The sequence below is a fragment of the Cornus florida genome, unplaced genomic scaffold, assembly GCF_030987335.1.
Source record: "Cornus florida cultivar Cherokee Brave unplaced genomic scaffold, ASM3098733v1 CherokeeBrave_3.0.0_Hap2_Chr09, whole genome shotgun sequence".
In the NCBI taxonomy this organism is placed as follows: domain Eukaryota; kingdom Viridiplantae; phylum Streptophyta; class Magnoliopsida; order Cornales; family Cornaceae; genus Cornus; species Cornus florida.
Window position 1 is genome coordinate 75,570,560 of NW_026775579.1, and position 25,318 is coordinate 75,595,877.

Here is a 25,318-nt window from a genome sequence, read left to right on the forward strand (position 1 = left end):
TGTGCTTGGGTGAGATTGGACAAGGGGACTCAAACAATGACAAGTTGAAATAGAAGAAGGTAGTGCGCTAATTAACTTTGGAGTGTTTTCATTTTCAAGGCCGTCACGGCCGTCACCTTCTTGCAATCACCATGCAATGGCACAATAAAACTATACATGCAAGTCTTTCCCTAGTCTTCTCCGTCTCTTTCAACGATGGATATATCATATCTGGCTATCAAAAGATAGTGACTAATTTAACTTTTGTGTGTTCTCCTTATCGTGAAGGCCCGTCCTTTCAAGCCCATTCATAAGTGGCCGGGGTCACCTTCTGTCAATCAACAATGTCTTTACCGGGTCTTCTCTCTTTCAAATATGGGATACCGATCACAAAATCTTTGTTCTTTCTATATTTTGTGCATTTCAATTATTTTGCTATCCGACTCTCTTTTTTTCATAATTGATGTTTGTCCCACAATATTTTCTCTATTGTAATGCCCCAAGTTTGCTTTATCACAATCTGGACTTTCTTGCCTCTCCCAAAAATTGAATAACCTTCGTTTCTTTTTATAGGATTAAACCAATATAGCTAGGTTATACACACTATATCGTAAATCAAGGCGTGGTAAACATAGCAATAATATTAAACTTTTAAATTTTGTAATTAAAAAAAGAAAATAAAATAATCATCTGGGAGATAATTGGTAAAACCTTATTTGTGTTAGTATTTCAATTTAAGTGTGGCAGTATTGTTTGAGTTGTAAAGGGCGGTTAGGCCTTAAGGGTCCCAATCCAATGATTCTAAGTTCAAATTCCCTTCCTCTGTCCAGACCGTTCCCCATTAATTCCTAACTCTTTAACCATTAGATAAAAAAAGAAGAATTTTTTAATTTTAGTTATACATCAACTGCTCATTTTAGGAAGTCACACAATTTTTAAACATGCATTCTTTTTAGGACAATACTTGGGTCCTCTCACGGGAGGATGAACTTTATCCTCCCACCTGATGTGGCCTAATATAATTTAGACACATGTCTAAATTTTTAATAATGGTTATTATCCAACTTCATATTGGTTAAACCCAAATCCATTTTTTTTTTTTTCCCTATTTGAAATTTTGAGAATCCCTCTTTAGCCCCCCCCCCCCCCCCCCCCCCCCCCCGCCGCTCTCTCTCCCCATAAATCTCTATATGAAACTCTAGCCTATCTATATCAATCAAGTTTTCAAATTGTATTGGGCCATATGAGCTGGGAGGATGAACTTCATCCTCTTAAGGGAGGACCCAAGTATTGTTCTTGAAAAATTACTAAATTTATTTGAAGAATATACTATATCAAGTGTTGAATAAGGAAGGAATAAGAGCTTCAATTGATAGGGTTATTGATGCAATTTTATGTCACTTATAAGCTTACGTTGGTTTGTATATTATTTTACGTATTAAATAAAAGTTGAGTATTTGATTGATGTAGATAGACTAGAGTTTCAGATGGAGGTTGGGTATGCAGATTTGTGGAGAGGGAGAGGGAGGAGGGAGAGAATATATCTTTTTCTTTTTCTTTTTCACTTTTTTTTTTTTTTTTTTAAGTTATTACTTACACACACATGCCTCCACCGAGGTTTAAACCCTTACCTCATTTGAAAAGTAGGGATCTGATACCGTTAGGCCATTGGCCACATAAAGCGGGAGAGGGAGCGAGAGCGTGAGAGCGGCAAAATTATGTCATAAATAATGATAATTTGAACAAGAGCGCGTGTAATACCCCCTAATTTTGGAACACGGGTTGATCAAATTCGTGCACAAAAGTAAGGAATATCAAAACAATTAAAGTATTTCAAACAAGCACAGAGTACAAAAAGAAATAAACAGAATAAATAATTCGCAGAAGGAAATTCTATTAAATAAAATTCCATTACTAATTCTCCCAAAAGTTACAACTCGGGAATCCCGTAAATCAATGACCCCTGATAACATAATCCAATAATCCAATGATCTCTAAATAAAAAAATCCATTATATAACAATAAGAAAATATCCTACATTAAAATAAGAAGAAAGAATGGATAAGTCTTCCAACTGCGGATCCTCAACTTTTAGACTCGAACTTCTAACAACCTGAAAAATATATCGCGGGTTAAACCCTACAAGCAAGTTCACTCTACCAGACCTCTGAAAATCAATAAATAGATCATCTTTGATCAAAACCAAACCTAATAAAGTCTTTATCTTTAATGTACATAATTATATACAATATAACTATCACAATTATTACCAAGTTCATTAATTCCAGAACCATTATCAATGATTAATTAATAATCATACCTAATCCAATCCACAATTTCTTTTAAAGAAACTTCTCTAACCTTAATTCCATCCTAGACAGCAAATTAATAATTTAAACCATAAAATATAATTAAAAGCACATTATATTTAATTCCAAAACCCATAATGATTTTAAGTATTTAAATCACACAGTCAATATCTAGACTTTGACAAATCACCCATGTCACTACCAGTATTATTTTACTAATATGTATAAAATAACACACTAAACTGTAAATACTAAACTATTCTACTTTAAGAATATCTAATCCTAATCCAACTTACACAAATAGTAACCATAGATGATATATTTTAATCATCTAACACACAACAATATAATTACACTTTGGCAAATCAACCATACCATTATAAACATATTTATTTATATATCGGCAACTCACCCATGCCTCCTGAAGTATGTTTATTTATACATTGGCAATTCAACCATGCCTCCACAAGTATATTTATTTATACTTTTAATTAGCAACTCATCCATGCTTCCCATGTATGTATTCTATTCATACACATATTTAGATAGTATATTTAACCCTTTGGCAATTCATCAATGCCTACACTTTAACCATGAATCAACATTAAACTTAACCATACACTAAATCATACATATTCATCTCATGCATATTATACACAAATCATTAATTTAATAATCAATCTATCAAGATATACCAAATAAGAATGATACTATTAATCATCTTAAATTATATATATATATATATATATATATATATATATATATATATACTTCCCTCTAAACCAATCACATATTAGTTAATTCATATATATACATATATAACAAAAATATATATATATGTACACTTCCTTCCATAATTAATATATTAATTAATTATAATTACGCTAATTAAATGCAACTAGTTATCGTAGTAGCATCCTTTAACCCTCAAACACCTAAAACACATCCCCTAATAATTAATTTCAACATTTATAAACTTGAAATCAGCTCTGGGACATTACCGGACTCTACAGTAACTTTTTGGGAATCCCAAACACCTCCCTACGCAACCCCACACTCTCTTAAACACCCTGCACGCTCCTCCACAGCCTTTTCCACAGTCGCACGCGCTCCTATGCGCCGCTACACGAGGTAGGGGGTTGGCACGCGCGCACACGCGCTTGGACGCGCTACCACGATCACATACTCACTGCCACGCACGCTGGCTGGTCCTCTTGGTGACGCGGCGCGCTCCCATTGGCCGGATGCATCGCGTTCCTATAGGTGCGCTGCACTGAATCAATCTGCCATCTTCAATGGTGCAGATCCGTGCGCTCCATAACATGTGTACACCGCGCCGCACCTGATCAGTTCGAATATCATCACCATGCATCAACGGCCCAGATCTGCAAGCACACCATAAAATCTTGTTCCGCACTGCATCAGAACCTTTGACTAAATATAAATTAATCTCAACCCTTCATGCTCCGTGTACACTGTAATAGCATATATTGTGTCGTACCAGATCCCTATCCCATTTTGATGCGCCGTAAACAGAACCACAGTGTGTATATATATATAAACAGTATATATATATATATATATATATATATATATATATATAATTTTTTAAACAAATAATTGAAAAATAAATTCCTAAAAATATAGAAAAAAATACCAGAAAATTTACAGAACAATTCCAGAAAATAAAAAAACCCTAATTACCCCTCTTGGGTCACAGATCCACCTATAAATTGATTTTAAAATATATATACAACATCTATATATACAATTAAAATCCAATACTCCAAAATTAAAAATATAATAATTCATACTTTTAAATAATCAGTTCTAACCATTATTTAATGAATAAATTTAACCTAAAATTTTGATATTTAAGGTGAAATATTTATGAGTTTTAAGAGGAGAGTTAGAGAAAAACTCGCCTGAAGGTTTCGAAACGAAACCGACGCTTCAAGTTTTGATTATCTCTTCCAATCCCAACGTCCTCCTTCTTAGATTCGGCCTCCTCTTTGTTGGCCTTCTCATTATCTCTCTCTCTCTCTTATTTTTCTAACGTGTGAAAACCTTTCACCCTAAATCCTTATGTGTATATTTATACACATTAAATTCCAAATCCTATTCCAACTAGGACTATGAATTAAAATAATAACCTTTAAATAATATATATCTATAAACATATATTATATTACATATATATATATATATACCTTCCATAATTAACCCATTTGTTAATTAAATCATATATACCTATATATTTCAATAAATATATATATATATATATATATATGTCCTTCCATAACACCTATTAAATATATAATTAAATATATATTTATAATTATGCAAAAATGATTATTAAAATAATCACTTAACCATGGGTCTTTATTAATTAACCCAATAAGGCTCCATCCAAGCCCAAGACCATATCCATTGGTTTCATTCCCCCTAAGCCCAAACCTATTAACTTAAATAAATTAATTAATCCAATTAAATCTAATAATTACAATTAATTCACAATAAAATCACACTAGCATAAAATTACACATGGTCAAATAAGCAACTTAAAAATAACACAATCATGACATTCTTATAAAGCAAACCAACACACCAATTCAATCAATAATCAAGCACACCCACAAACAATCATCATATATAATCATGAAATATAATTTAATTAAAATAAGATAATTAATCTAAGCACTCAATTAAATAAAACAAATCATTTAAAAATAAAAATAAAAGCAATTAAACCCAAATAAATTAAACAAATCATTTAAAAATAAAATATAAGTAATTAATTGCAATTAATAAATCCTTTAAAATATTGGGGTATTACAGCGCGCGCGGAACGTGAGAGCAGGAGTGCGCTTGGAGCATGAGAGCGACACTTGTTGAGAAGATTGTGTGACTTAGGTCCGGCTAAAAAGGGATTTTAAAATTTTCAAATAGGAAAAAAAAAAAAAAAAAAAAAAAAAGGATTTGAGTTTTGTGTATCCCATTATTTTAGACAAATGGAAAGTTGACATGTGGCGAGTTCCAAGAGACTTGCCACTCCAGATTAGTTCCAGCAATTGGAAGAGGAATGTTAGCCTACAAGCAGTCCCACATAGCATACAGTGTGGAACCATTCAAATCTGCCACGTGGCACTAAAGACCTGGTCAAGGGTAAGGGAAATCAGTAAGATGAGAGCCCACCATAACAGCACATGTGATCTATTATTGCCACATGACAAACATCTGGAAAGTCATGTGTACCTTTGACCTAGTCATTAAGAATGACAACTTCCCCACTCCTATAATATCTCCTAATTTGTAGGAGTCACTCCAAGAATAAGGCAACCACTTATCTTATTTAGGTGAGAAGGTTGTTAAAAATCAGCAAGTGGGATAAAAACATGATGCATTTACCAAAGGAAGCTGAGGAAAACGTGGGACACATGGCATGATCCAAACCTTCTAGGTGGAAGTTCTCAACTGTTGCTGGAAACCGCCGCCTTTCCATCTAGGCAGTTCCTAAACGTGGGTAAAGGCTTACAAATATGTATTCAACTGCCAAGACCATTATTTATTAGTTGTAGATTATGGGAGAACATGATTTTACACGTGGCAACATTGAGAGAAGGTTGAAAGATTATGGGACACTTGGCAGTTCGAGGAAAGGCCAAGTGTAAGCTACTGAAACTGCCACATTTCCAACTGCTGCAAAGAAACTCTATAAATAGAGCACTTAAGCTTAACATACAAATCATGTTCAACACACACAACTAAACAACACCTTCAATTACTTCATTTCATGTATCTTTACATTCTTGTAATGCATTTACATTATGTTTAATTTAAGTTCAGCACTTATCTTTTCTACTTTCTAGCAAGTAGTCCCTAACTTTTATTGCAAGTCATGCACTTTCAATACCGTCTTCATTTCCACTTGTTATAGAAGAATCTTGAAGTCCTTTTTCAAGACAAAAAGAACCTCTGAAGGTGGTTATTCCAGACCTTCAAACAATCGTCTGATCCCTACAATCTCCTGGAATATTGGTCGGATATCCACTTTGGAACGACAGCAATTCCTGGTAATCCTGCACACCACGATTCTGCCTTCCACTCATCCAGATAGCGAAACTGCGCTTCTTCTGTAGAGCCGAACAGGTTTAACCCGTATGAAGTTAGATAATAACCATTATTAAAAAATTTAAAAAATTAGACATGTGTCCAAATTATATTGGGCCACATCAGATGGGAGGATAAAGTTCATCCTCCCATGAGAGGACCCAAGTATTGTCCTAAAAAAAAATTCTTCTTTCTTCATCAATTTTTATTTCTCTTTTTGAATATTTTGTGCAGTCCCTATTATTTTGTGATCCTAGGTTGGTTTTGGACTTTTTTTTTTTTTTTTTTTTCACAATCTATATATATATATATTTGAATGATAAAACAAAAACGCATTTATATATATTTTGCCTCCACCAAACTTGAACACTCAAACTGTTTTTTTACTTGTCAATTTCAAGATGTGAATAAGGACATGAATATATTTATTTGTAAAGAAGTAATCCCTCTTGAGTTTTTACTATAAGAGTTTCATAATCCTTCTTAGCTAGCCCCGTGGAACAAAGGTAGTTCCCTCTAAGGATCTCCTACTAAAATCTCAAGTTATTTTAAAATTTAATCATCAAGAAGATATGATTGAAAATTTTATTCTTTAATTGTACTCAGTATTATTTTTTATGACAAGATCCAAGGTAAATCTTGTCCTTTATCATCTTGGGACTTCTCTTCTGTTTTTTTAGTTATAGTGCGCCCAAAAGGTTTCGGAAGTTATCATGGAAAATTCAGTCTTATAGTTTCAGTTATAATTTAATTTTCACTTTGAAATTGAGAGCGAACACATAATTGCATATGCATAAAACTAATAAATTTCAGACAATCGTCCTGCCTAAAAATTGCATAACAGAAGAAAAGACAAAATTATATAGATTTCACAAGACATATATGTAGTTTGCAAGTAATATGGAAAAATTAGGAAATCACTAGATACAACAGAGTCACATTACTACTTAATTGGGTTTACCAAACAATCATCTCCCAACATCGATAGGCAAATTTACAGGTTTAATCAAGCTATCAGACCTGGCATTTGTACTACTGTCACCATATTCATAGGTATCCGATCTCTCGCCATGCAAGGACTCAATCTCTTCCAAATTCAATGCTATGTTAACCCAGGGTTGTTTTTCTACCATCCTCAGTCCCTCCAGTTCCATTGCTACTTCCTTCATAGTAGGTCTCTCCTCCCCCTTCAGTTTTAAGCACCTCCTTGCAATCTCTGCCACTTCCTTGAGCTGCCCTGTATTTCCTTCACACACAAAATGAACCTCAACTATTTCAAACAACCGATCCTCTTTCAGCAAAGAAAGAAAATGCGTGGCTAGACTTCTCTCCTCCTCTGGCCTATCAAAAAGAAAATGCTTTCTTGCCAGTTAGTAGCTCCACAAGGAGTATCCCGAAGCTATATACATCGCTTTTCTCTGTTAATTGGCTTGTGTGCAAGTACTCAGGGTCCAAGTATCTAAGAGTTCCTCGCACCAATGTAGTTAATTGCTCCTGATCTAGTGGAACCAACCTCGACGCTCCAAAGTCAGACACTTTTGCAGTGTAGTTGCCATCTAAGAGTATGTTTGCAGACTTGACATCTCTATGGATAATCGGCGTAGAAGCTGTAGAGTGTAAATATGATAGAATCCCAACAGTTTATGCTGCAATCCTTAGACGGATGTCCTAGGAAATGGCCGATGCCTTTGCTTTATTATGGATGTGGTCAAAGAGGGTGCCATTGTCGATGAACTCATAAACTAGTAGAGGGACTTCTGTCTCTAACAACAACCCAGTAGCTTTACAACATTTCTATGGTTGATTTGAAAGAGTACAACCGCCTCATTAATGAATTGCTCAATTTGGCCTTGACCTAGACTTCTTGATAGCAACTATTCTGTTGTCTCTTAAGTAGTCTTTGTAAACTACGCCGAAACCTCCTTGGCCAACTATTCTGGTTTTGTCATATTTGTTGGTAGCCATCTCAAGCTCTTCCTTGGTGAAAATTTTGATTGTTTCACCGGATCCTTCTTGTCCAGAAAATTGTTGCCGTGACAATAAACCACCATTTTGCTGAAAGAATTTTTTTTTTCATCTTGATGAGCTTTCTTTTATTCATTCCAGCGTACAACCAAGAGCTGCCCACGAGCAAAACTGTTACCACGAATGCAATACCTGTTGAAATTAAAAGTGAACAAAGTTCTATCTTTTCAATAAGTAATTCAAGTAAAGTTATAAATTAGATATTGAAAACTCCAAAGAATATTGTAGGGTTTACAGTCAAGAAAACTGGGAAGAACCGAAGAAGTATGCTGAAAATTACACGACCTTGACTTTCAGCTGAAAATTACATCTCAGCTAATTGTTTTACCTCAATCAACCTTGACTTTCAGTATCACAGAGTAGACCAAATCGTGATGGAGCCACCCAAGTATTTGTGATGTTTATTGGTTCAACATGAATTACCATAACAACAAATGAAAGACGAGAGTAACTACAAAAGTCCCTCTATTCCACAAAGGGTAATATATTTCCTACTTTCTCACTTAATGGTGTTGGGATTTATATGGCCTCACATAGTGAATTCTTATTTGAATTAAAGTAACATATGTGTTTAATATATCTCAAATATTTATACTTCATACAATTGATAAATTTAATATATTATGTTTCGATTAATTATGGAATTGACTACTTAATTACAAGAGATGTTTATATGTATGCAATGACAATCAATACACAAACATAAATAGTAATCATAAATAGTTCATAGTCGGTAATTATGGATGGACTCATTATTAACTAAGACTTGAACCGGATCCACGTTAGGTTGAGATATATTGCGAGAACCGTCGTATGCAATTGCTCACTATCACTGTCATGTCATTTAACTCTTAAACATGAGAGAAATATAGACTTTTTATTAATTAGTAATTACTTTAATTTGTTCGGCGAATTCTTCGAAATCCATAAATCGACAGTTTATATAATTAATAATTAGAGGGTTATATTTTCAATATTTACATCATTACAACTTATATTTATTTTGTATTGATTATGGTTGATCACCAAATAAAATTTCTTTTAGATTAAATGATTTTCTATATATTTATTTATTTAAATTATTATTTTTGTCAAATAATTTTTTTTATTGTGATCAAGGTGAAAATAATCAAAGGTACTGAAATAAATATATTAATTAAGTAGTAGGATTGATGACTTTATTTATCCGATAACTAATTATGCATAAAGGGGTCAAAATGCAACATTGACTTAGAGGTTATTTATTATTTAATTGAAGTTCAATGAATTTCTTTTAGTGGAATAGAAATTAATTTATGAATTAATTAAATTGGGTCCATGGTCCATTATATAATGGAGCGGGTTAATTATTAATTCATTGTAACTAAGAAAATAATAAGCCAAAGGACTTTCACTCATAACCCAACTTGATATTGAAAGACCATTAGATTTGAGATATCAAGTAAATTTTAGAGATTGAGAAAATTATATTGTCTTCAATCATTATTTTTATTTTGCCTATATATACATGGATCCATGTATATTTTAGGTTACACTTTTATGCAATAATTTTGGAAGACAAAGAAAATATTTTTCTCTTTCTAAAATTTTAGGGTTAGTGTTATTATTTCATGGAGGCTCCCACAAGTTGAGCTCTCCAAAGTCATTTATGAGGTTTATGGGTAATTTCTAAAGGCAAGATCATTACCAATAAGATGGAGATCCACGGAAGAGGCATTTAGCAAAGGGATCTACAATCAATAAGTGAGAACATTCACTTTAAAGACATCTAGCAAATGGATCTACAACAAGTGCGAACATTCACTTTAGAAGAAAAATTTAAGGTTTACTCGAACGTAAGTTTTCTATCTTTAATTGAATGGATTATTGTTGTTCATGCATAAAATTTCTCTCAACGCATAAATCAAGATCTTTATTTAAAAAACCCTCTAAAAATTTTTATAACTTTCCTTATCCTAACAAATGGATTCCTAGCTTTTTTTTCCCTCCTTACAAATATGAATTGATAGATTAATTAAAATCAATCTAATATATATACTTACCGACAGTAAGTGTTATCACTAGTAGTTCATCAACATCGCAACGCCCTTTTCCAGTTGTTCTGCTGTCCCAACGGTATCCCTTACGGCAAGAACATTTATAATTGCCTACAGTGTTGACACAATTTTTTGGGCACTCGTTGAGATTTGGGTCCTTACATTCATCAATATCTACAATATATATATATATATATATATATATATATATATATATATATATCTATGAAAGAATTAATTAAGAGTAATGATATTCATGCCGAAGAATAAGAACGAAAACACTTGCAAGTAATGCAATAATTAAAGTTAGATCATTTAAATTCTTCAGATTTAAAATCATCATATGATTAATTGGAGCACGGATCAAGAAAACACTAGCAAGTGATGCAATAATTAAAGCTAGCAATGAACCAAAAATAAATATGTAGTTGAGTTTGTTAATACCTTGGCAACCATTGGACAGGTATGGGTTACCTTAGTAACCTTTAAAGCATCTACAGAGATACCCTGGACCATTATCTGGTTCATAACACTCGCTATTACCTTTACATGCATAACTAGTTAAGTCCTTCCGAGCCACATCGCATGTATCATATCCAATGGTCCAATCCAGCACCATTGGGAGCCTTTTATTGTCTTGCAAACCGAGAAAATAATTTTTGGAGAAGTTGAACTCCTTTTGTTCGACGATGAAGCCATAGCTGCAGGGATTGAAACCCTTCATAGATGTATGATTGTCGTAGCTATTTAATGTCAAATTAAACATTCTCACCCCTTTAGGGATGGGTGTCTGGCAACACCCAGCACCAGAACAAGTCCCATCAGTGACATCATCCATGCTGTTACATATGGACATGCACCCTGTGGTGTACCACTCATCTCCTTTATAAGATTGAACAATAGCAATAGTGTCACACCCAACTGCTGTGAACTTATTTTGGGTATTAGAGATGAAGAATTTGGACAGCGTGTAACTATTGAAGTTCGTGCTATTGGACAGCCAATTACCCTGCTGATCGTAGCAATCGTCAAGTCTAATCTTCATGATATGCAACTGACCTTCGAGCAATATCTTGGTAACTCTTTTAGTACTGTTCTCTAAAATGGTTTGGATCAAAGGAATGGTTACAGGTGATGAGGAAATGTTCATTTAGGTAACAGTCTGGGGTCATGCCAAATGGGTATGGGATGCTTATTGAAAGTACAAAGAATTTCCCCCAATTACAGAGAGAGAATTTCTTCACTCCCAATGCTTTCTAACCTCTTTTCCCTCTCGATTTCCCTTATTTATAGACGGTTACAACCTCCTCTAGCCTGGGCCTTATCTGCTCTCTTTTGCCTGGACTCAACTCTTCTCATTTTAATATGGGCTTCTGTAATGACTTTATGGATCTGGGCCCATCCCGCGTGAACTTGCTCCATCCTGTCTGTCCATACCCGACCCGTCCTTTGCAATACGGATCATACCAAGCCCGGGTCATTTTGGTGTCCTCATCTGCCCCCAATAATCTCTCTCCTCATTAATGAGGGTGAGATTATTGAAAAGACACGATCTTGGTCTGACGGCTCGAAGCAATGACACGAGGAATCGAACGGCTGGCACAAAAACCCAAGCTTCGAGATCTGCAGCACTACTTTTTGCCTTGACCTTTTGAGTTCCATGCCGCCTTTACTTTTCCTCTTTATAAATTCCGATCTTTCAACCTTCACCCTTCTTCTTATATCTCGCTTCTACTCTCTGCTGCCTTCCTACACATTCCGGCGATCCTTTTCAATTTCTCCGACGAGTCTTTCCTTCTCGATTTTTAGCTACCGTGCCGTTGCTACGTTCATCACAAACTTTCAAGGTCAGTTTTTTTTTAAATCTCTCCTTAAAAAGATTACTGTCTAGGACTTTTCCCCTTCTCTATGGCTCCCCTTAATCGGAACGCCATTCGATCCAAGAATTACATTCCTCGCGATGTTTCTCTCAGAGTCTATCTAATAAACTTAGACGGGAGATCTGGTGAGGGTCTCCTTCCTGGGGAAGTTTTATTCTCCGTCGTTCACTTAAACGTCATTAGGTTCCCCCTACACCCATTCTTTTGTTATGCTTTCAACAAATTGGGGCTCTGCCCCCTACAAGTTAACCCAAACTTTCTTAGGGTAATTTCAGTCCTCCTGCTCTTGAATCGTGACAGGGGTCTCAATCTTGACATTATTGACCTTCTCCTCTGCTATCGGATTAATAAGATTTCACAAAATGATTTGTACTATCACTTCTTCCCTATTGACAAACGGCCGATCTGCACTGATAAGAACTCATTTGAAAAAGGTTGGAGACGAAACTTAATTGTGGTTAGTGGGAATTGGCAGACTCCGCTCGGCCAATCCTTCTCTATCCCTTCTTCCTTTAGTACATGCTCTGTCTCTGGCTACAAAAAGCTGAAAACACATCCTATTAAATGCCACTGCGAAAGTTATCTTCCCCGTTTTTGCACTTTTCTTTGTAGATGCCTTCAGATTCCCCATGATGAACTGGTTTATAGCGTCTGCAGGGCTAGGCTAGACATCTTGCAAGAAAGTGCTGAACAATGTCCCTTCAGCTACTGATTTGCTTACATCTGACAATGTCTCTGACATCTCTCTTTTAGGGTCCACAATGGAGAACATTCAGATCCCATCTTTCAGCAGGAGGAGGCGTTCTGCTCCCACCCTTTCTAGCGTTCCTGCTATCACATCATCATCTACACCCGCTTCCACATCGTCTTCCCTTGCTGTCTCTGCCCCAGAGCAAGTTGTGATTGTTCCAACTGTGACTTAAGTCACGAACCGTTCTGCTGTTGAGCCTTCTGAGCTCACTCATGCTGAGAACCCTATTGTGGACCATACTGCTGAGATACGTCCTGCTACTCCCACCATTATGCTTTCCAACATCTCGTCTGATACTTCCTCAGAGAGCACTTAGGATGCTGGAAATTCTCAAGACAATGGAGGGCCAGCTAATGCTGGTTTGTCAGAAAAAAGTTAAGGAAAAAGGTCAATGCCTGAGGGCGGTCATGACCGGAGTGATATCCCACCAACCCGGAGGATCAGGATGGCTTCCTTCAGGGTTACTGAACCATTGCCCCTTGCCCAGTTCTTCATTCCAGAAGGCGAATCGGCCAGAACCTCTAGTCCGACTCCATCCGTTCTTCCATGGCGACCTTTGCTCAGCCGTGAAGATAGATCGACCATTGGCCCCACTGACTCAATATATAAGGACCCCCTCACATCCTTTGCTTTCTACAAGGGTTTCTGGACCCCCAAGGACCTTGAGATTCAGAACAAGCTATCCTTTGGTGAGATGTTCCAGCGGTTCCCAGCTGCTGCTATGGAGGTGACTCTTCTTTTATTGAAATACGTTTCCTTTGTGCTATAACTCTTTAGTAGCTAGTCTGACCTGAATTTCCCTTCCTTTATGCAGACTCTATTTGGGATGTTCACTTTCCAAAAAACCATTGAGACTTTGAACAAAAAGCTTAAATCCCTCTCTGTGGGCCTTAAACGGTCTGTTGAAGCAGAGAGCCTCCTTGAGGCCAAGGTTGCTGAGCTGGAGTTTAAGCTGAGCGAGTCAAAGAAGGGGGTTGCTAACTTAAAGGCAGAGAAAGACGGTCTGGCAAATGAGAGGGATTCCCTCAGAGCTGAACGGGATACCCTGAAGACCGAACGGGATTCTCTTCAGGATGAGGTTGATGTCTTGAAAACTGAAAAGAGCGTCGCTCTGACAGAAATGGACTCTCTCAAAGCTGAGAAGGGAGACCTTCAGCGCTCACTCATTGCTGAACGGTTGTCTCATGCGAACTCGCAGGAGAAGCTCTTAAACGAACGGTCTTCCTTGTTAAACATGATTGGCAAAGTCGAAGGGGGTATGAAAGCTCTCCTTGCTCGCTTCACGAGAACCAATGCCATCCGGTATGCTGAAGGGTACAGAGACGGTTTTATTGACCATTCTCTCCCTGAAGGCAAATCAAGCTCTTGTGCTGGTTCAGATGAATTAGATGTTTCTCTAGATATCCACCCCCCAAATAATTATCAAAACCTACCCTGCGACCCGGCTGAGAATATCTTCATCGAGTGCATAGAGGTTACATCCTCAGGAATTGTTCCACCCTTTCATCCCGTGAATATTCTTCCCATTTCTACCATTGTGCCCTCTTCCTCAGTTGTTACTGACAGACCTATGCCTACTCAGGGAGTGATTCATCTTGACTCCCCTTCTAAGGATGATAGGGCAGCTGAGAATGAAGAAGACCTCCATGGTCCAGAGGATGATGGTGGGGAAAATGACAGGTCACAGCTTGGAGAAGATCATCAGAACTGACATCCTGTAGCAGTTTTTTTTTTATGTATCAAACTATGTACCTCGGGACCTTTTTGTAATGAATGATAATGTTTTTGCTCAGCATGACTTTTATTCTTCTAGTTTTCCATTTTCAGCTTTGCTGTGTATTTTCACAAGTATTTGGTGTTCGGCCTCATCACCATTCTGGAATTATTTTATTTTATTTTGAGTGGCTTTACTTTATTTTGAGCAAGTGTTCGGTGTTCGGCTCACAATGCCAGCTTCCACTACCCTTGCTGAGTGCCTGGCACTCGGCTTGAACGCCTATTACCACTTGGCTTTTTTTTTTTTTTTTTTTGAGCAAGTGTTTGGCGTTCGGCTCGAAGTTCCAGCTGCCACTAACTTTGCTGAATGCCTGGCGCTCGCCTTGAACGCCTCTTGCCACTTGGCTTATTTTTATTTTTGAACAAGTGTTTGGCGTTCGACTCGAAGTGCCAGCTGCCACTAACTTTGCTGAATACCTAGCGCTCGGCTTGAACGCCTCTTGCCACTTGGCTTATTTTTATTTTTTGAGCAAGTGTTTGGCGTCCGACTTAAAGTGCCAGCTGCCACTAACTTTACTGAATGGGAAGGGTGTCAATTAATTTTTTGAGCAAAGAAGAGACTTTCTATAAAACTTGGGAATTTCGTATACTTGCAAGTATGCAATTTAAAGCGTGCATATTGCTTGAAATTTAACTCTACTTCTACTGGTAGTACCTTTTCAGAGACGTAGCATTCCATGGCTTATTAACCACCCTTCCTACCATAGTTTCTAGGACGTACGCCCCCTTCCCTATGACCTCTGTTATTCTGTATGGACCTTCCCATGGGGAGAACATCTTTTTGACTATTCCCACCTTCCTTTTCAGAACCAGATCGTCAAGAGCGAAGTCTCTGTGCCTTACCTTCTTGTTATGGCTATTCACAAGCGTCTGTTGATAAGAGGCAAGCCTTACTGCAGCCGCATCCCTTTTTTCCTCCAGCAAATCGAGATTAAACCTTAGCATTCTATCATTCTGCTCTTGATCCCACGCCAAGCTCCTTGCAGTTGGAACCAAGTGCTCGACTGGTATCACCACCTCGGTGCCATAGGCCATAGTAAATGGGCTCTCTCCAGTCGGCCGTCTTGGGGTTGTTCTATAAGCCCACAAGACGTTCGGAAGCTCATCTAACCATTTTCCTTTTTCATTTTCTAGCTTTTTCTTAATGCAAGCAAATATTGTCCTGTTTGTGATTTCGACTTGACCATTAGCCTGGGAATGACTGACTGCTGCTAACTTCTGGTTGATTCCATATTCTTCCAGCAGCTCTTTCACTTGCTTGCTATCGAGGTTGGTTCCATTGTCCATCACGATTGACCTTGGTACGCCAAAATAACAGATAATATTATTCCAGATGAAGCGTCTTACTTGAGTTTGGGTGACACTGGGGTACGGCTCTGCTTCTACCCATTTGGTGAAGTAATCAGTTGCTAGCAAAACGTACTTATTCTGCGATCTTACAGTCGGCAAAAGGCCAACCACATCCATCCCCCACTGCGCGAAAGGCCATGGGGTGGCCATTACGTGCAGGTCTTCAGGTGGTTGATGTATCAATGACCCAAACCTCTGGCATTTATCGAATCTTCTAGAGAATTCTTCTGCATCTCGTGCCATGTTTGGCCAGAAGTACCCCTGTGTCATTGCTTTGTGTGCTAAAGATCTTCCTCCTGAATGATTTCCGCATACTCCCTCATGAATGGTTCGCATAATCTGTTTAGCTTCTGATGGGGTAGCACACTTCAAATATGGACCCGAGAAGGAGCGTCTATACAACTGATCACGCACAATGGCATACTTTGCCGCGTTGGACCTAATTTTTCTTACCTCGTCCTTCTGCTAGGGGAGTGCACCATTACGTATGAAAGCCATGATTGGATCAATCCAGCTTGGCTCATATGGTATAACATTAACATGTTGAGCGATCGGATTAGGTAGCTCATCAAAAATGGAAGGTTTGACCAGCACGTCAACCGGGATGACCCTAGCCAAAGTCTCTCCAGAACTGGATGCACTACAAGCCAAGCGGTCGGCATCTTCGTTATACTCTCTCGGCAATTGGATGAACCTGATCTGATCAAAGCCTTTCACCTCATGCAGAACCGCAGTTCGGTATGCTTCCATGGTCTTATCCTTGGCCCCATATTCCCCATTGACTTGCCGAATAACTAGTTGTGAATCACTATAAGCAATCAGATTCTTGATCTTCAGTTCTTTAGCCAACTTCAGCCCAACTATCAACGCCTCATATTCTGCCTCATTGTTGGTTGCGTTGAACTCAAGTTTTATCGCTTAGCTCAGTGTAGTTCCTTCTGGTGTTCGCAATTGAATTCCAATCCCTGCCCCCATTTGATTCGAGGAGCCATCCACGAAGAGCTTCCACAAGGAACAATTATAATCCTCCACCAAATCTTCAGCATCACATTCAAGTAGGAAATCCGCCACCGCTTGACCTTTGATTGTCGTCCTGGGCTCGTATGCAATATCAAATGAACTCAATTCAATGGCCCACTTGGCCATTCTCCCCGATAGGTCCGATTTGTGCAGGATCATTCTCAAAGGGAAAGTTGTCAAAACGACGATCGGATGAGATTCAAAATAATGTCTAAGCTTCCTTTTTGCGTTGACCAGCGACAAGATCATTCGTTCGGCCCTGGAGTACCTTCTTTCCGGCTCAGACATTGTTTTGCTAATATAAAACACCAGGAACTGCTTTCCTTCTTTGCAACGGATTAGAACGGCACTAGTCGCTATACTGGATACCACAAGATACAGAAAGAGCTTCTCATTCGGCTCGGGAGCAGACAGAACCGAAGGGTTACGCATGTATTCCTTCAGGCTGGTTAGCGCCTGTCGTTGCTCATCCCCCCAGGTTTGCCTTCCGTGCCCTCGAATTGTATCAAAGAAAGGTTTACAGCGATCCGAAAGCTTGGAAATAAATCGGCTCAGTGCAGCTATCCGACCTGTGAGTGCTTGCACCTCTTTAATTGTTATTGGCTCTGCATTTCTGATCAGGGCTTCTGCCTGAGCTGGGCTGGCCTTAATTCCTCTATGATTGACCATATGTCCTATAAATTGACTGGAGCTTACGCCGAATAAGCATTTGACCAGATTAAGCTTCATCCCATATTGGCACAACACATCGAACACATCCTGCAGATGCGCTAAATGATCACTCTTCTTCTTACTCTTGACCACTATATCATCAATATAAGCCTCGACAGTGCTTCCCATTTGGCCCTTAAAAATCTTGCTGATCAGCCTCTGATAAGTAGCTCCAGCGTTTTTTAATCCGAACAGCATGACTTTGTAGCAATAAGTCCCTCGTTCAGTAACAAACGAAGTTTTCTCTTCGTCAACTGGATCTATGGGAATTTGATTATAACCGGAATAAGCATCCAGGAAGGTTAACCGCTCGTATCCTGTGGTGGCATCTACCATTTGATCAATCCTTGGCAATGGGAAACTATCCTTTCGGCAAGCTTTATTCAGATTAGTGAAGTCGATACACACTCTCCACTTGCCATTCTTTTTCTGCACTACAACAACATTGGAAAGCCAGGCTGGGTGCTGAACTTCTCTGATAAATCCGGTTTCAAACAGCCGATCAACCTCCTCAGCTATAGTCTGATTTCGTTCTGGAGCAAATCTTCTCTGCTTCTGCTTCACTGGCTTTGCATTCGGGTCTACATTGAGGGAATGGCAAGATACAGCAGGATTTATCCCTGGCATATCTGAATGGCTCCATGCGAATACATCTGCATTCCGAGTCAAGAAATCAGTCAACTCTAGTTTTTCTTCTTCAGTAAGTCTGGTTCCCACCCTTGTTGTTCGGTCCGGTTTCTCATGGTCAATCTTCACTTCATAAAGGGGTTCTGTGGTCAAAACTGGTGGCTCCTCCTCCCCATCCTTGCTGGGAGGAGGGTTCTGTAATTGCTATTTTGGACTGGCAGAACGGATTGGACTTTTTCCTTTTCCAGCAGATTTTAAAGTTACTGAATAACATTCTTTAGCTGTAACCTAGTCCCCGTGTATATCTATCACCTTGGTCCTATCTAGACCCAAACATCGCATCACTTGATGCAAGGTTGATGGGACGCCCTGAACTCTGTGAATCCATCCTCTGCCCATCAAGAGGTTATAGGATGGATGAATTTCCACGACCACAAAACTTTCAGTCAAAACTCGCTCAGCAGCTTGTACAGTCAATTCCACCATTCCAATGGGTTCCACTCATTTCCCATCAAATCCGAGCAACGGATTTCCTGTGGGTTTGAGTTTTTCAGGTTCAATCTCCAGTCGGTCGAACGTCACCCACTACTTCCTGAATTAATCAGAACTCTTCGAACCAGGCATTCTGTAACCGTCAGACTGACGACCAATGGATCTTCATGAGGAATCTGAACGCGTAGCAGGTCCGTTTTATCAAACTTTATCGATGTGGATGCGTTCTACTGGTGAAAAGCATGCACACTGCCAATCCTTCTTTTTAACTGGGCCTGGCGTAACCGCGTTCTGAGCAACTCTTCTGACTCCGTCGTTTGTTCAGGCCGACTATGAATTGCATTTATAATCCGGACAGGCTGAGAGTTGTGTTGGTTCGGCCTCTGGTTCCACTTGATCTGCTCAGTTGGGCAGTTCTGCTCTTGCGCCGGACCTTGAATATAGCTTGCAAATTCCCCCTTTGATATTAGCATCTCTACCTGCCTCCTTAGGTTCCTGCATTCGTTAGTTTGATGTCTAAAATCACTATAGAAAGCACAATGTTTAGTTTGATCCCTCTGTTCAAGAGGTTGCCTGATTGGCAGAAGAGGATGAAACTTATCTTTGTTCTCTTGGTATAGCCTTGCTAAGGTGACTCTGAGTAGAGTGACTGATTCCTCCTCCCTGGGCCTCTTCTCCGCCTTCCATGAGGTGTGACGTTGCGACTGAGCTTGTTTTTGCCGGATCTTGGCTTTGGACTTCTCTTCCATCGAAATAATTGACGTCTTCCTCGAATTAGCTGCCTCTTCCTCCTCAAGACGAATAAAACCGTCAGCTCTCTCGTTTAGCTCGTCCATGGTCTTTGGCGTATTAACCACCAAGCTGGTGTGGAACGGCGTCCCCCGGTTCATTGTGAGTTTAAATGCTTGGACTACTGTGGACGGATGACACTCCATTACCATGCTTTTAACGAGGTTGAACCGGGTGAGAAAAGCTTGTAGCCGTTCATCCTCATGCTGCTTCATTGTGAAAAGGCTTGATACATCCTTAGCCAAATGTTTATTCCCGTAGTACTGGCTTATGAACTTATCGCATAAATCCTGAAAACTGGCAATTTAGCCCTGAGCCAGATTCTTGAACCAATTGAGAGCTGGTCCAGCCAAGCTCGTGGGGAAGCATTTGCACATCAAAGGATCATTATTAGTATTCAAAGCCATTTTCAACTGAATATGGTAGATGTGATCGACCGGATCGGTTGTTCCATCAAACAGAATAAAAACCGGCATGGAGAACTTCTTTGGATTCGGCGCGTTCAGAATTTCATCAGTGAACGGAGATGCAACCGTCCTTGCTGATGAGCGCAATGCTTCGTTTTCCCTTGAATACTGTGACGGAAACCCCCAATCAGCAGATCTCCTTTCTGAACTGTGGTAATCAACTGTTGCTAAGGAAGGTCAGTAAAGCGAATCGAACGACCTGTCCTACGCAAACTCACTCCGCCACGGTGATGCAACCCTATGTTCATATATCGGTGCTTCCTCCCTCATAATCCGTTCGTGATGTAGTTCCAGATGAATAGATCCTTCTCGATCCTCTACTCGACGGACATTTGGAGGTAGATCACCGATTACAACTTCATCACGACGTGGATCAACACGATTGACACCTTCTGGATCACCTTGACGATCAGCCTGGGACGGTAAAGCTCTCTCTCCTTCAGGAGGTGACCTCGGAATTGCAGGAGCCTCACGACGCTCCATTCCATCTCGTAGCTCTGCATTTTCTTTCGTCAAAGTGTCGATCATAGTCATTAACTCATCGAGCTTCGTCTGCTGGCCGTTTTCCAAAGGATTTGAGTTCGCCTCTCCGATCATCATTCCAGATCGGAGCAAAGTCATCAACTGTAGATTTCTTGACCAGATCGGAGTTCTGCTAATGCGCGCACACCAGATCTGAACTCACACTTGCTGAATTCAGTCCGCTACTGGCCGAATTCAGTAATCACAACAGATCGCAATTGTGTAGTTCGCCGGATCAAGCACAGATCTGATCTGCTTGGATCGGACTCCAACTTCTCGAAATCAACCGGAGCCTAGACTCATCAAGACAAATCGTATTATCGCCAATGTTGATTCAGCTTTCGCAGATTAATCGTCATCCTCGCAGAGTGCTTTGAATTGATTCGATCTGGAACAACATCAATCAATCCTTCCTGTTCTTCCCACAGACGGCGCCAATTGAAAGTACAAAGAATTTCCCCCAATTACAGAGAGAGAATTTCTTCACTCCTAATGTTTTCTAACCTCTTTTCCTTTTCGATTTCCCTTATTTATAGACGGTTACAACCTCCTCTGGCCTGGGCCTTATCTGCTCCCTTTTACCTGGACTCAACTTTTCTCATTTTAATATAGGCTTCCGTAATGACTTTATGGATCTGGGCCCATCCCGCGTGAACTTGCTCCATCCTGTCTGTCTATACCCGACCCGTCCTTTGCAATACGAATCATACCAAGCCCGGTCATTTTGGTGTCCTCACTTACATTCCCGCAACGATCAGCATAGCCGGGTTTGGCTATAGCTGTTGTCGTTGGTGAAGCAGTTGGTGCTGTGGAGAATCTCAACAGTACCAAAAGGGAGATTTGCACAAGCATCATCACATGGAAGGCCATTGTGATAACTTTCTTTGATTTCTAAGAGCTATTCTTTGGGGTATATAAAATCACAAGCCTTTTGGTCCTTTTATAGGTCCTCTGTAGCCATGTTACATGGACTCGGATATGAGTGTCGGACACGGATATGCATCCATACGTCGGACGTGTCAAATCTCCAAATAGAAGTACACACGTACACGGCTAAATATTCATTTTATTAATTATTTTATTTTATTTTCTAGAGTAAAGTAATATTTTTATCTAATATAATGTTCAATATAGGCATTTAACTCATTTTAAAGTAATAATATAATGTAATTGAATGATTAGTATGTTTTTTAAGTACATGTCCAACCAAAAGTGTCGGACACATATTTCATACCCACATCTAAAAGATATGCATCCGCTATTTTTAAAGAGTCCATGTAACAGAGCAAGTCACTGCAGTATGATGATATACCAAGGAGATATAAATGTAATCTCTGCACAAAGTTTAGGTTGAGAGATTAATTAATTGGTCTTTCTTATAACTGGGGTCAATTTAGTCTGAATGGCCGACAAAGATAGTGCATGCTTGACCTGTAAAGTCGTGTAGCAGTACAACATTATCAAATTTTATGAACAGTACAACTTTGCAAGATACATACATGAAAAGATATGTAGTATAGTCAAAAACAAATTAATGCAATTCTTGCCCCGAAGGCGTAGCAATAATGGTAGGAGCTCGGCGCTTGCACTCATTAGGCCAGTGTTCGAACCTCTCAAGCCTCCTATGTTCTCAACTCATCCGGTGTGTGGCTATGGGGCCGTGCTACATTACCCCCAGTTTGGCGCCATGGGGTGGGGTCCCTAAGGGGCCTTGTTTCAGAGAGTTCTGGGTCATCAAAAAAAAAAAAGGCAATTCTCCAAGTATGTGCAGTAGCAAGCAGATACAGATGCATGATCCAGAATCTATATTGAAATTCCAGTGATACCCCAAGATGTAAATTAAGCAGTCATTACTTGCAGCTAGCAAAAAATTTAGTATCAGCACCACTAAACAACAGAACTACAGAAGTGGTCCTATTTTTTAACCCAAAAAAAAAAAAAACAGAAGTGGTCCTATAGTTGGTCTCAGTGGTCCCACCAATATCTAATTAAAGTAAGATGCATTTGGTAAATGAACATACCTAAGCAGTCCTACCTCAGTAGTCATACCTCAACAGTGTTCCCATAGTGACGTAGCAAAGCTATTAGATGTTCACATGACGGGGTTATCTTTAAAGGAGACTAATTCCTAAAAAAACAAAAAAAAACGTAAGGTAACATAATAATAAAAAGAGACTAAAGATATAAAAAAATTTAATGCTAGAAGGAAATTAAAAGACCTAAAAATAAACTACCTAAAAATTATAAAATAATTAAAATCTAATAAAACTGTCGGACATCAAATAAGTTAGAGGAAACTTCTTCAATCAAGGGAGCCTGCAAGGCTGCAAGGACACTTAAGTCAAGATCAGAATTGGTGATGGTGTTGACTGCTCATTCTGGCATGAGAATTGGCTTCCAAGAGGGCCTCTCCAACCTTGAATCAGACAGTCCATCATCCAACCAACTGCTGTTCCCACCAACTTACAGCCTGCAGCAATTTCATTTCAGCCAATGGTTGAACTTTTAGCCCAAACCTTCTCAATTTGATTCCTGAATTAAACCACATCACCCCTTCAGGGAGGTACAGCCTCAAACATAGCCTTATCTAGCCATATCCCCTCTAATGTTTCAAAAACCCTATGTAGATACCCTTCGCTTTGCACACTCTCCGTACTCAAGGATTTGAAAACCTTGAGCAAAATAGACAGTATCTACATGAGTTGGGGCGGGACAGTGACACTTTTCTCATCCAAAAACATTGGTTCATATTCTGGGTTGCAATTCAAGACAGACTATTTACTTTGAACAAAAAAAGTATGGCTTCTCTCCATTACCCCCAATACATGCTCCTTGTTTTTCAAATGTCCATTCTCAACCCCATTTTGGAGCTTCATCCAATCCAAATGCAGATTCATTATTCGACCACCCACTTGGACTTCCCTTATTCTGTGGTATTTCTCACCATTGGAAAACCAAAAAGCTTCAACCACTCCCAGTCAAAACTCGCCCTTTCAGCATATGTCTTGGCGTGAAAGAAATTCCAGAATCTTCAAAGGTCAAACTCAGGGGAAATTGGAAAGATATAGGAAGATTTATCTACTTCTTCAACTAAAATTTCACTGCAAAATAAATGGAATTTTTTAAATCCTAACAAAAGGTTGCTAGGTCTCTGCTATAAATTTGTTGAATTTGACTAGCTGAAATGCTGGATTACAAATATATATAAATTTATTGAACTTGACAAGTTGAGGTACTGGAAAACAAAAATCCTTTAATTTGCAATATGCCCATTTATTTCTATATAGATGGTTCGACCAACAACATGTTTTATGCATGTAATTGTTGATACAACTTTCTTAGGAAAATTTTGTACCAAATTTATATACGCACGAATAGATTGGCAGGGTTCCCAAGTTGCGGGCCGAGCCCAGATTTTACCGGCCCATTGTGCATGCGGTTTGAAAATAGATATTTTGGAGAAAACAAGATTTATACAGTGGTAACTGGTATAAAGCATTTTGTTTTTTCTTTATTCTTGTTATTGAGAGATTTTTAAAAAATAATAATAATAGTTCTAACTTACTACTATGTTTTTGAGTGTAGGCATATTGATTTTTTTTTTAATAGACAAAATCTAACTGATTTGCCTTGTAAGAATGGCTTTGTGTTGCAAGGAGTGTTTTATCCCACATTAAATTTGGATGAATAAATGGTTGTGTATATATGGATTGGGTATTATAACTCAATTTAATAGCTTAAGTCTTTTTTTGGTCGAATTGCAAAGTACCTGATTCGCTCCCACCCGGGGGCCTAAGTAGCCAACCCGTTCCCACTTGGAGACGTGCAAGTTGGTGCCTGTTTGGTTAATATTTTTGATTCGTGTTTTTGACTTTTGCTAGTGTACTATAACAAAGTAAAAGCACGAAATATGTTTGGTAACGTTTATTGTCATTTGAATAGTACAGAAACGCTTCCAAAATTGAGGTCAAAATCAGAAGTATCAAAATGATATTTTTGTTTACTTCCACATTGTAGCAAAGCACTATTCAAAATAAATAATTTCTAAATTAATTTTTTTACTAACCATTCAAATTTTCAAACTTGCAACACTTTTTATTAAACATGCTTTCGTGTTTTTGCTTTAAAAAATCTTACAATAAATTTACGTTACTTAAACTTCGAAATAGTGTATTTTTTTTTTTTTTTTTTTGGGTAAGTACTTCGAAATAGTGTTGAATACACTCTAAAGCGAAAAACATTGCTTCTGCTTCAGATCAAAACAAAAGCACAAATCAAATGTGGTTGCCAAACGGACCCTAGCTTTCAAATCCGGTTTTGTGACTCTTAGACAGATATGAGAAGAAAGGACCAGTTGAAAAATATATATAAATAGGATTCTATTTTAATTTGTATGAACTTGAGCTTGGGTATGTGTAAAAAGTGTGAATGTGTTTCGAGGGGAGAAATTCGAACTTGGGTGTATGTAAAGGTG

General features: G+C 38.6%; 1 pseudogene; it reads right to left on the reverse strand.

Annotated features, from left to right (window-relative positions):
* Positions 1-7,366: 7,366 nt before the first annotated feature.
* The window catches only part of LOC132272889 (uncharacterized), a 48,059-nt pseudogene continuing 30,107 nt past the window's right edge, over positions 7,367-25,318 (reverse strand).